The sequence below is a fragment of the Eulemur rufifrons genome, chromosome 5 (genome assembly GCF_041146395.1).
Source record: "Eulemur rufifrons isolate Redbay chromosome 5, OSU_ERuf_1, whole genome shotgun sequence".
NCBI lineage: Eukaryota > Metazoa > Chordata > Mammalia > Primates > Lemuridae > Eulemur > Eulemur rufifrons.
In genome coordinates, this window is record NC_090987.1 from 24,510,286 (window position 1) to 24,522,292 (window position 12,007).

The window sequence follows — 12,007 nt, forward strand, 5'->3', positions numbered from 1 at the left end:
CATTATGAATTTTATTCTTTATCAATTTTTAAAGCAGTGAAACCCTTTTAAAAATAAATTCCTACATAGAAATTTAAAATAAGAGCTATTAATATATTCAAGCTGAATTGCCTTAGTTGTGTGAATGGGAATAGAGTCTTAACCACTCCTGTCTCTCTCTCCTCCTTACTGTATAAAATTCAGTCTGAAAAACTGGTTTAGCTGAATTCTTAACATGCATTTGAAAACACTCTGTAAAAAGGCCTAAAAGGTTCTGGATGTGTGGGTGGATGGGAACAATAGAGGTATGGGAAGCTCCTGAAAAGAAAAGGGCTCAAAATATTTTACTGTACAAGTGAAACATATGGAAATGCTCTTACATGCTGCTATAGGTTGAATTGTTCCCCTAAAAACTCATATGTTGAGGTCCTAACCCCTAGTACTTCAGAATGTGACCTTATTGGAAAATAAAGTTGTGGCTATAACTAGTTACAAGGAATGGCAAAATCTATCAGCAAACCAGCAGAAGCCAGCCAAGAGGTTTGGAAGAGATTGTCTTTCACAACTCTCACAAAGACCCAACCCTGCCGATAATTTGATCTTGGGTTTTAGCGTCCACCACTATAAGACAGTATATTCTTGTTTTGTTTTGTTTCAGCCACCCAGTTTATGGTAATTTGTTAAGGCAGAACTAGCAAACTAGTACAAACCCCTAACATCCATAATGAAATTTAGGGTTTTTGGTAGCACTTATCCAAAGTTCCCATGGAAGGTGCTAGTGTTCCAAACAAGTTCTCATTCCTTGGAAGAAAAGATTTATCAGGGCCAGTTCCAATGATCCTCATGGCTAACATCTTAGGAGTATTTCTCATTCAGTTCATGACTCTTCAGTCTGTATCTATCACTGATAAATAAGTTGTGCTGTTAATAATTTTAAAAAATGAGGAAGGATTTCAGAAGGAGAGAATGAGATTTGTAGAGAACAAAAAATATCACTGTTTCTGAAAATTTTGCATGTGTTTTTGCAAAGCTAGTGGCTTGTCCTTGTTACTTTCCTACTCATAATGAATAAAAACCTGTGCAAGACAACACACATATGGGAGGAAATTCCACCTGCAGAGTATAGTATGTTCCCTGTTCCTTACTTCTTAATAGAGAAAACTCTCTTTTCCTTTAAGGTATTCACTGAGAGTTTTTCTTACTGCACCTAGAATATGCAGATATTCCATGACTTATAATGGGGTCATGTCCCAGTAAACCCACTGTAAGTTGATAATGTCATGTCTGAAATGAATTTAATATACCTAACCTACTGAACATCATAGCTGAGCCTAGCATACATTAAACATGCTCAGAACATGTAATTATCCCACAGTTGGACAAAATCATCTAACAAAAGCCTATTTTACAATAAAATGTTAAATAACTTGTGTAATTTATCAAATAATGTACTGAAAATAAAAAACGGAATAGTTGTATGGGTATTTGAAGTATAGTTTCTACTGAATTTGTATCACTTTTGCACAATTGGAAAGTTGAAAAAGTTTAAGTCAAATCATCATAAGTTAGGGACTGTCTATATAAAATTAAAGTGTTCAAACATTGCTTATAAAACTATAGTAAATAAAAGGTGTGAATTTGCAATTATTTAACAACTTTTTTATTTCAGCATATTATGGGGGTACAAATGTTTAGGTTACATATATTGCCTTTGCCCCACCTGAGTCAGAACTTCAAGTGTGTCCATCCTCCAGACGGTGCGTATTGCACTCATTATGAGTGCATATACCCATCCCCTCCTCTCCCATCCCATCTGCCCGACACCCGATGAGTGTTATTCCTGTGTGTGCACTTAGGTGTATTTAACAACTTTTCTTTGCAATGACTGTGCATACAATGATCATGGCTCACTGCAGCCTCAATCTCCTGGGCTCAAGGGATCCTCCTGTCTGAGCCTCCTCCATAGCTGAGACTATAGGCACATGCTGGAAGACAAATATTTTTTAAGGAAAAATGAGGAGGATTATCCAATTGTTCTTTGATAACTCTTTTTGGCTACCAGGATCAAAAACAAAGGTGATGACAGTCCAAGATTAGACAAGCAGTTGCTGGGCAGATGTCCTCGAAAAAATATTTTGTGTGTAAAATTGCAATGGACTTTTGCAAGGTTGCGTTTTTTGCATACTCTTCTGTGATAATTTTGTTATCAGGCATTTATGCATGAGAACCTTCTTTTCATATCTTTCCCTAGCTCTACTTGTCAGGGTTTTTGTTCTTGTTTTTAGCATAAGTGACTTCATTTTGATTCTGACAACTTTCACAGTCTCTAACTATTCCTGTTGTAGTTCTTTTTTGAGTTCAGCTGAAGTTTAAAAGTCATTTATTCTCCAATTTTGACAGGATTCAGTGAGTGGCCAATTTAACATGGATTGACATCAAAATGTCAGCATTAGAAATTTAATCCAAAAGGGATTTTTTTTCCCAGAGAGGATGAAATGAGATAACCTGAGGGGGTGAGAATAAAAACAACAGAGCATTTAATTGAAAAAACAAGCCTATGTTGGTTTCAGGGTTTCCAGTACTTTATTGGACTTTCAGGGGTAAAGAAACCTTATGAAATTGGTAACTGGATACATCTTCTCCAATGTCCCCTCTAGCCTTCTAAATAGTTGGATTTCTCTAGCAGCTTTATGAAATCAATTTCCTCATGGGAATTGTACCTGTTCAATTTTATTGCTTTAATTTAGTCAAGGTCTTATACTTGTTCCAGGAGTTTGATTAGTAAAGACACTTTAAAAAAAAATCAAAATAGTTTGAATCAGCATGAAATACAATAAGTTACTAATAATAGCTGACATTCATGGTGATTTATAGGTTGCAACTCATTTTCATCTACATCATTTAATTTGTTCCACATAACAAGACTGCAAGGGTAGATAATTTTAATTCCATATTATAGGTGAGGAATTTGTTCTGATCATGTAGTCATGCATGTTATTAGCAATCTTAGTAACAATGCAAGAATAACAAATAACATTTTTGAGGGATTCTACATGTGCCAGACACTTTTCTCGTACTTCATATAATTTATCTTTATAATAGAACCGAAAGACAAGTATTTTCATTCCATGTTAAAAACTTGGAAATTATGGAACACAAATGTTAACTTGCCTGAGATCATTTGGCTATAAGGGACACTTTCCCCTCTTCTAGATTTCATTTCTGATGAACATTAGTGCAGGTTCTTATTTACATATACATCCATTGCATGGGAAGAAAACAGACTGGATTAAATTCAGACTATTTGAAAATCTATGAAGCAAGCTAGCTGCCTTTCCAGATGCTTGGGAGGTAAACTGTCACCTTTGTGATCCAGTTTGGAAGAGGCTGGAGCAAAACACTTAGACCTCTTTCTAGCATTGTTGGCTATGGCTTTATAGCCTTAGAGCCTTTGGAATGGGTGAAATCAGCAAACCCAGAAGAAATAAGAAACATGAGACAGAAGAAGGTGGAAAAAAGAGTCAAAAAAAGTAATAAAAATGTGATGAGGTAGCAAAAATTTTAATTCTAAGATTTTACAGTTTTTCTCCTTCCCTGGAACAATTAAGACAAAGGAGGTATAACTGCCTGGAAAATGTCTACAGTACAGGAAGAATATTAAGACTTAAGAGGGTGTACCAGAATCCAAAGTCAGTCAGCTCTCTACCCACAAATCTTCAGCTGTTAGCTTATAATTGTATATAAATTTGATCATATGGATACACATGGGGAACATATTTAATCATGAGTTATATTTATTATACTTCTAATTAGCTTAATTAAAAATTTGTGCTTCCTCAGTGAAAAGGAACTCATTACTCTAATTAAAGAAAAGAAATTTAAAAGAGGAACAAGTCTTCTGTTCAATTTTTAACATTCTTTTTTTTTTTTAAAGGAACTGATTATGTTACTATTTGAAATAAAGTACATATTTGTTTTAGTTAGGAAATTTAATTTCCATAAAATCTAAAATAGTGTTTAATTGAACAACATATATACTCAATTTAGAGCAGTACAGAGACTAGAATAGGTTAGACTAGAATAATTTATATTACTAAAAGACTATGATTACCATAAAATATTATGACTGAGAGTTAAGCTCTTCCACTTTGAGGATATTTTAAAGATGTAGTAATTATTCATTTATTCACATTGCAAACTCTTTGAGATGGATTCAATAACAGAAAGCTGAGCAGCTTTTTACCCTAAGACTTTCTAGAGATATACTTGATTAAAGTATATTACGTCTTTAGAGGAGTGTTTTCAGCCTTGACTGCACATTGGAATTCCCAGCGAGTTTTACAAAATACTGATGCCTAACATTCTTCCCCAAGAGCTCCTGAATTAATTGGTCTGCGGTACAGCCTAGGCACCAAGAATTCGAAAAGCTCCCCAGCTCCAGTGTATAAGAACACTGGTTTCAGAAATCTCATTATTCCTACATGACACTGGCTGGCATAAATTAAGGCAGTCACAGTCCAAGGCAGGTCTGGGGAAATAAGACAGAATCAGAAAGTGTTAATTCTATGTGTTCCCTGAGTATATGACGGTCTTGCTCATTAGTACTGTGCCTATATAGCACCAACAAAACAACAACAGTAAATTACCTCTTAACTGTAGTAAATATGTTGCAGAGTATGGGACGTTTGATTGAGGGAAAACTCCATAAAGGAGAGGTATTTCCACCTGATTTTTCTATAGAATCCTAAGATTATTTCCGGTACATGTTGCCTACTTTGGCCATTCTTTCATTCAATAACTATTCATGAGTAGCAGTTATGTACTAAAGAGAGTGGCGGGAAGGAAAGTAAATAGTATATGAGCCTTGCTCCAAAAAACTTACGCATGAAATATGTACACACAGAGCTACACACACACACACACACACACACACACACGGGTACATATACTCAACTAACTACAAAGGTATGTTATAAATACTACGAAAGAAGTACAAGTCAACCAACCATGTTATGTGTTCAGAGGAAGAAGATCCATGCATTACTAGTTACATAGTAAACAATTAAAAAAAGATATTTGTCAAGAATACATGTCTTAATTTATGTGTATTTAGTTCATACATAAAAGCTTATTGAAGATAAGAAGCATGTTGTATTTATTTTTGTGTTTGGGATCCAGAAGAACTTAAGGCATAGAGTAGGACTCCATACATTTTGTTGATCTAATGTAAATTCGCAATTAAAACAGGTGGGAAATCTTTATGGATCAAGGGCAGTTTAAAACTTACAGTATCTGAAAACAGAACAGGGAAAGTCTAGCTGAGGGTGTCATGAGAGAGAAGCTAGAAAGAATCTTTGTGGGTCTGAGTTCTTAACAAGAGAATCTACTCTAGCAAGTTTATAGAGAAAAAAATTTGTTAAGTTATGTAGATAATTTACAGAAGCATTAAGAAACGCTAAAGAAATTGATTCTAGGCTGAGCTTCTAGGAACATTTTTATTCTACTGACTCTGGAAGAGAACTGCAACCTCTACCATATTCAGGAAGCTTTCAAATTAGGAAGCCACAGTGCTGGCAATTCACAGAAGCAAAATTGATGTTCCATTCACACCTGTCTTCTTTTCCCTACATAATTCAACTCTGAATCATTTTTGCATCTCACAGGGCGCATCTCATTGGCAGAACCTAAATCACATGTCTGTATTTTAAAACTAATAACTATTATTATTCACTGGCACAGCAGAATTTACACTGTTGGGAAGATGTAAGTTATTTTTTCTGGTCTTAAATAAAAAGAAAGAACCCTGGGACCCTGAAGGACTCACTCTCCCCAGACTGTGCAGACCAGCATCAGTCCAGAGGAACTGCAGATATCTTATTCAGCATGGATAGGAGGAGTTTGTTAGGAATAAGGTCCCTGACTTTTTTTAAACTGTTGAGCCTTTATTAATTCACAAGAAAGCCCTCTAGTGGGATAGGTATCCAGGGAGAGATCCAGGGTGCCCTAGAAAGCAACAATCTCTAAAAGCTTCTCCTACAGCCCATGTAGCAAGGAAACTATTCCTAAAGTTGAACTGGGAGCCTGACTTTTCTGCCAGTCTGGTCCTCACTGCAGCACCCTGACCTAAGCCCGAAGTCTCTTATTAGAAATGAAACTTCAAGACTTGCTTGTCCATGGAAACTGCCAATTCTCTGTCTGTATACGTAAGCCTTGCAGCCTGAGTGCTGGCACCTCCCACTCTGTTTCCCAGCCCTCCTACATCATTCCTCCCATCCTCCCTTTCCTAGGTCTTCTGCCCTGAAGTCACTGTGCCTGCTGCTTCTCTCCAGATGCTGTTAAAAGACTAAGGCTAAGGAACGTGAGATACACATAGAATAACTCCCCGGACTAGCATTTAGGGAAATGCTGACTGGGCTAAATCATTCTGTTTTTCATTAATCCTGTCAAAAATAATCAAACAAATATTTGCTTCCTCTTAAATGGTCAGGAAAAAAATAATAAAGAGAAAAAGATTGTTTTTTGAAAGAACCAGGAGACATACATTTTTCAAATATAATATGCATGTAAATATCAGACTGAACAGTACAGTCAAATAACACTTTTAATGCCATAGTTAGGTTGCCAGATATTTCTGTCTAGGTTGCCAACTAATAGATTATTTTTCTACCCAAGATCACATTCTTTCACCCTAACTAAACTAAATCCCTTGAAGATGAAAAAACTCTCATACAGACTTTGTCTGGAACATATCGTTCATTTTCTATTAAGTGAGCTGTACTGTTCAAGTAGATTTGTAGACTCACCTTATACTTCTTTGTTTGTATTAAAAATATTCTTTTGTTTGTTTCAAAAATGTCTGACAGTTCTCCTTCATAGTTTGCAAGGTGGATGCTTGCCTGGTACCACAAGTCATGGGCTCCTGTAAGCTCATGGCTTACTCTCCCATGAGATATGAAGTTTTAGGCTTTTCTAGAATTTCTATTTCAACAAAACCTATATTTAAATGATTATCTGGATAGATTCTCAACTTTTTAGATTGTGCTTCAGCTGCCTGCTAATCAGCTATCTCTGTTGGAGTAATTCTATTGTTTTCTGCCAAGTTCATTGTTGGAAGTTGCCACCACTTCATTCTGCCAGCCATAAGATTGGGGCTTCATTTTAATGCTGAATGCTCTTGTGCTGCCAAGTTCATTGTCGCAACCTTTAGCTACCACATTTTCTGTTTTTTTTTAAGTGTCTGGATTTCAATTTTTCTAAATTCACCCTTATTAACTTGTACATTTTTACTATTTTCAAAGTCTCCAAATTTCTTTTTTAACTGATCTGTGTCCTTTATAAATAATTTTAAATTAAAATTGTTTAAATTTATCTTTGGAAAGATAAATTTAAAAATTACTCTCGTGGCCGGGCGCGGTGGCTCACGCCTGTAATCCTAGCACTCTGGGAGGCCGAGGTGGGTGGATCACTCGAGGTCAGGAGTTCAAGACCAGCCTGAGCAAGAGTGAGACCCCGTCTCTACTAAAAATAGAAAGAAATTATATGGACAACTAAAATATATATATACAAAAAATTAGCCGGGCATGGTGGCGCATGCCTGTAGTCCCAGCTACTCGGGAGGCTGAGGCAGTAGGATCGCTTAAGCCCAGGAGTTTGAGGTTGCTGTGAGCTAGACTGACGCCACGGCACTCACTCTAGCCCGGGCAACAGAGTGAGACTCTGTCTCAAAAAAAAAAAAAAAAAAAAAAAAAAAAAAAAAAAAATTACTCTCGAATCACAAAAAAATTAGGAATTGTACACTATCGCAGATACGGCACTAATCTCATCATAGAAAATAAAATGATTGAGTGAATCACTGATATGTAAATTGACCTGATTGATGAGAATCAATGATTTTGATTTTTATTTAATCAGAAACGAAACAACTGCCACCCAAGGGTTCTTTTCTATTTTTTTGCCATCAATAAGAAATTTAGTGTTTTAACAGGTTTATTTGTAATTGTTATAAAGTTGAACTGCTGAAATTTGTTCACTGAAACATTTTGACTTACGTTAATGCTTCACATTCTGCATTTATTTATTTTTTTATTTTTTATTTATTTATTTATTTTTTTTTGAGACAGAGTCTCACTCTGTTGCCCAGGCTAGAGTGAGTGCCGTGGCGTCAGCCTAGCTCACAGCAACCTCAAACTCCTGAGCTCAAGCGATCCCTTCTGTCTCAGCCTCCCGAGTAGCTGGGACTACAGGTATGCACCACCATGCCCGGCTAATTTTTTTCTATATATATTTTTAGCTGTCCATATAATTTCTTTCTATTTTTAGTAGAGATGGGGTCTCGCTCTTGCTCAGGCTGGTCTCGAACTCCTGAGCTCAAACGATCCGCCCACCTCGGCCTCCCAGAGTGCTAGGATTACAGGCGTGAGCCACCGCGCCTGGCCTCATTCTGCATTTATAATAACAATTCACACACAAATGAAAATGGAAAAACTGCCAATACCTGACCGATTTCTGTCCCCTATTTTTCTACTTGCAGTCATATACTTAAGTACCTTTTGACCCCATGGAAAAAAAAAATATCTAACGTTCAGAACTACCAATAACAGGAAGAAGATAATTATTTTGTTTGTTTTTTTGGCAAATGAAATGTTTTCCCATCATAGTGTATTCTTAAGCACGTTCTCCACATATGCAGCGTGCTAGCTGGATGTCTTTTGGCATAATTGTTACATTTTTGGCATGCATAGCACACAGACTGGTGTCTTCAAAAAGGCCAACCTCCAGATAGGCCTCACTTGCCTCCTGCAAAGCACCAATAGCTGCGCTCTGGAAGCCCAGATCTGTTTTGAAGTCCTGAGCAATTTCTCGCACCAGACGCTGGAAAGGAATTTTGCGACAGTTCAGTGGACTATGGTAATGTCTAATTTCACGGAGTGCCACTGTATCAGGCCTGTAGCCATGAGGTTTCTTCACCCCTCCAGCAGAGGGAGCACTCTTGCCAGGGGCTTTTGTAGCCAGTTGCTTCCGGGGTGCTTTACCACCGCTGGGCAGTCTGCTTTGTAAGAGCCATGGTATAGAGACCTCCTTACTTACCCACCTTCTCCTGTGGCTGGAGCTCCGCGAGCTAGAGGCGGCGCTGGCGTTTGGGAGCGACTGCCGCGTGGTGGCGGCTGCAAACACAATTCCACCCAGGGGTTCTTGATTTGACTTTTGATTTTTTTTTTTTTTAAGTTAACTCTGCAGACACTGTGGAACGACTCGGGCCAGTGAAATTGAACACCCAGATCACTGCACTGGGGCACCCCGATGAATCTTCTTTAACCGAAGCATTAAAATTAACCATTTCTTTCACCATAGATTAAAAGGACAAACTTGACAACAAAATGTATGTTTAAAAATGAAAACTAATTAGTTTTGCAAATAGAAACAAGTCAACAAATGAAACAGTACATCCAGAATGATCTGGAGGAGTATGCCCATTTACTTAAGCCAATTAATGTAATCCCGACAATCACAAAGGCACCCAGCATTAAAATGAAGCCCCAGCTGATCAATACTTATGTGCACATATAGTAGTAACATTAATTGGATGTCGGGCAGGTGGGAGGGGTTAGGAGGGGATGGGTATATTCACATCTAATGGGTGCTATGTGCACCATCTGGGGGATGGACACACTTGAAGCTCTGACTCGGGTGGGGCAAAGGCAATATAAATAACCTAAACGTTTGTACCCTTGTAATATGCTGAAATTAAAAAAAAAAAAAAAAAAGTGAAGCCCCAATCCTATGGCTGGCAGAATGAAGTGGTGGAAAGAGACTAGGTCTTTGATCATATTGAGATTGAGGAGGATCAACAATCCCAGTAGCTTACCCCAACTCTGGGATTCCCAATTGCATTAACTAAGATGGCTCTTGTTTGGTAATTGTAACACATATATAGTGCCTACAAAAAACGTTCTGAGTGCTTTATATGTATTAACTTATTTAATCGTCATTTAAGAAACCTAGAAGATTGTTTCTGTTAATGTTGCATTTTACAGACAAGGAAAATGAGGTACAAAGAGACGAACACAGTCAGTATGCAAAGACCCAGGATCTACACCGTTAAGTTTGGTGATAGAGTTCATGGTCTTGACCACTAGGCTATATGGCCTTTCAAAGGGTAGCCTTGAAACATTTGATGCTTATTGAGGTTTTTACAAAGTCCTGGACACTGTGCTAAGTGATTTCCGTATATGTGGTTGTATTCTGCTCTCAGCATCCATATGAAATAGATGCCACTGCTAGATTGGGTTGAATTGGTTCATGAACACAGGATGTGGGATCCACTGGAAATCAGAGCTTATGTTTTTAAGTACTCCTTCCAGAAGTTATGCTCTGAATGATCATAACTAAGTCACTATATGCCTTTCAGGCTCTATCTCCTCACAAGAGCTGAAGACAACAACCATGCTTATCTCACTAGTTTGTTTCAGGAATCAGATGGACTGGCATTTGCAGGACTCCTTTGTATTTCATAAAGTGCCATATAAAGCTTGGCCTGTCCTGTCTCCCTTGACACCTGCTTTCCTACATTGCTACCTTCTTTCCTGGGCTCCCTCCCACCTTATCTCAGGAGTGGACCTTGCTCAGAATATTTTCTGGCATTGTGACTTCTGTAAACCAAACCCCTTATCCTCTGAACCAGCCCTTGTGTAATTTAATTACTTTTAACAAGACATCTTGTTAATGCATTCATGCTAAGGTGTTAATGGCTGAAGCTTAACAGTTAAACATCAGAAGCTTAACAGTAGTTTTCTCTGGAGAAAGGATCAGAGGTTTCTATCTTTAGATTTTTCTGCCTTTTTTTTTGTAAACATATACTAATTTTTACAGCTGTATTTAAAACTACATTCAATATAGAGGCATTGTGAAGATGCTACCCAGCATCTGGTAGTTACCCACCTTAACCAGCTAGTGGACCCTGGAAGCTCTTTTACATAATGTGACCTTGACTTTTAATAATTGTAGCTACAATCATGATGTGGGCAAGTGTAGTCAATTAGATTATCTCTGCAGGAACGTTGGAATTTGGACTGAGAGGAACAGAGATCAGAAATCATCATTTTCTTTGACTGGCTGGAGGTAAAATATGTGCATTTGGAAGCTGTGAGGAGCGCACCTTTAACTCACCATGTGGACCAGAGAAGCAGGCAAGTGAATGTTGGAAAATGTGTGGGCAGGTAGGGAGGGAAAGAGAATGAAGCCCGTTCTAGAGGAGAGTAGTACAGGAGATAGATAAGGGATTTGGGGGGCATCTTATCTTCTGATTCCAGTTCGTTCCAGCTCTTTATGTATAAATGGCATTCTCTTTGGGTACCTCTGACTTTTCTGTTTTTGTAGGGACACCAGACATATGGGGTTAGGACCTACCCTAACGACCTTATCTTAATTTCTTCTGCAAAGACCCTATCTCCAAATAAAATATCAGAGGTTAGGCTTTTACATATCTTTTATGGGTACAGAATACAAACTATAACAGCGAGCAACCCAAATTGTAACTCTGGATTGTGTGGAATGTGGATAGACACAAGTGAAGAAAGCGATCGCTTGGGTGTAAAGAAGTCTAAATCAGAAGGGGCAGAAAAGCATTGCCTGGTAGGTTGGAAAGTAAATAGGGAAGTGTGCTTAAGGTAGAAAAGAGATTTTTTAAAAAGTATTGTGGAATTGAAGTCCAAAAGATGGATGAGCAACGCTGTTGTCAAAGCCAGACTTTGATGCAGGCTCTCTAGCGGGTAAAGGGAGCTGCATGCAGAGGGTCTAAAAGTGGTTATGGAGGCGGAACATGCCAGAAGGTGTACTTGAGGATGTAGATCTGACTGTGGGCTTCAGGTACATCAAAAGAGGATGAGAAATTATGTATGCAGTTAACATGAAAAAAAGGTGGGAGGAGCTGAGGGAGATGGGATAAATATATGAAAGGAAAATGAGCCTCATTTTGTCAGAAGAGACATATTATTCCCTGATTTCTTGGTGCAGTGTGCTAGATCAGAAC

General features: G+C 37.9%; 1 pseudogene; it reads right to left on the reverse strand.

Moving 5' to 3' along the window:
• Positions 1–8,643: 8,643 nt before the first annotated feature.
• On the reverse strand, positions 8,644–9,043 carry LOC138383312 (histone H3.3C-like; annotated as a pseudogene).
• Between the last annotated feature and the right edge of the window lie 2,964 nt (positions 9,044–12,007).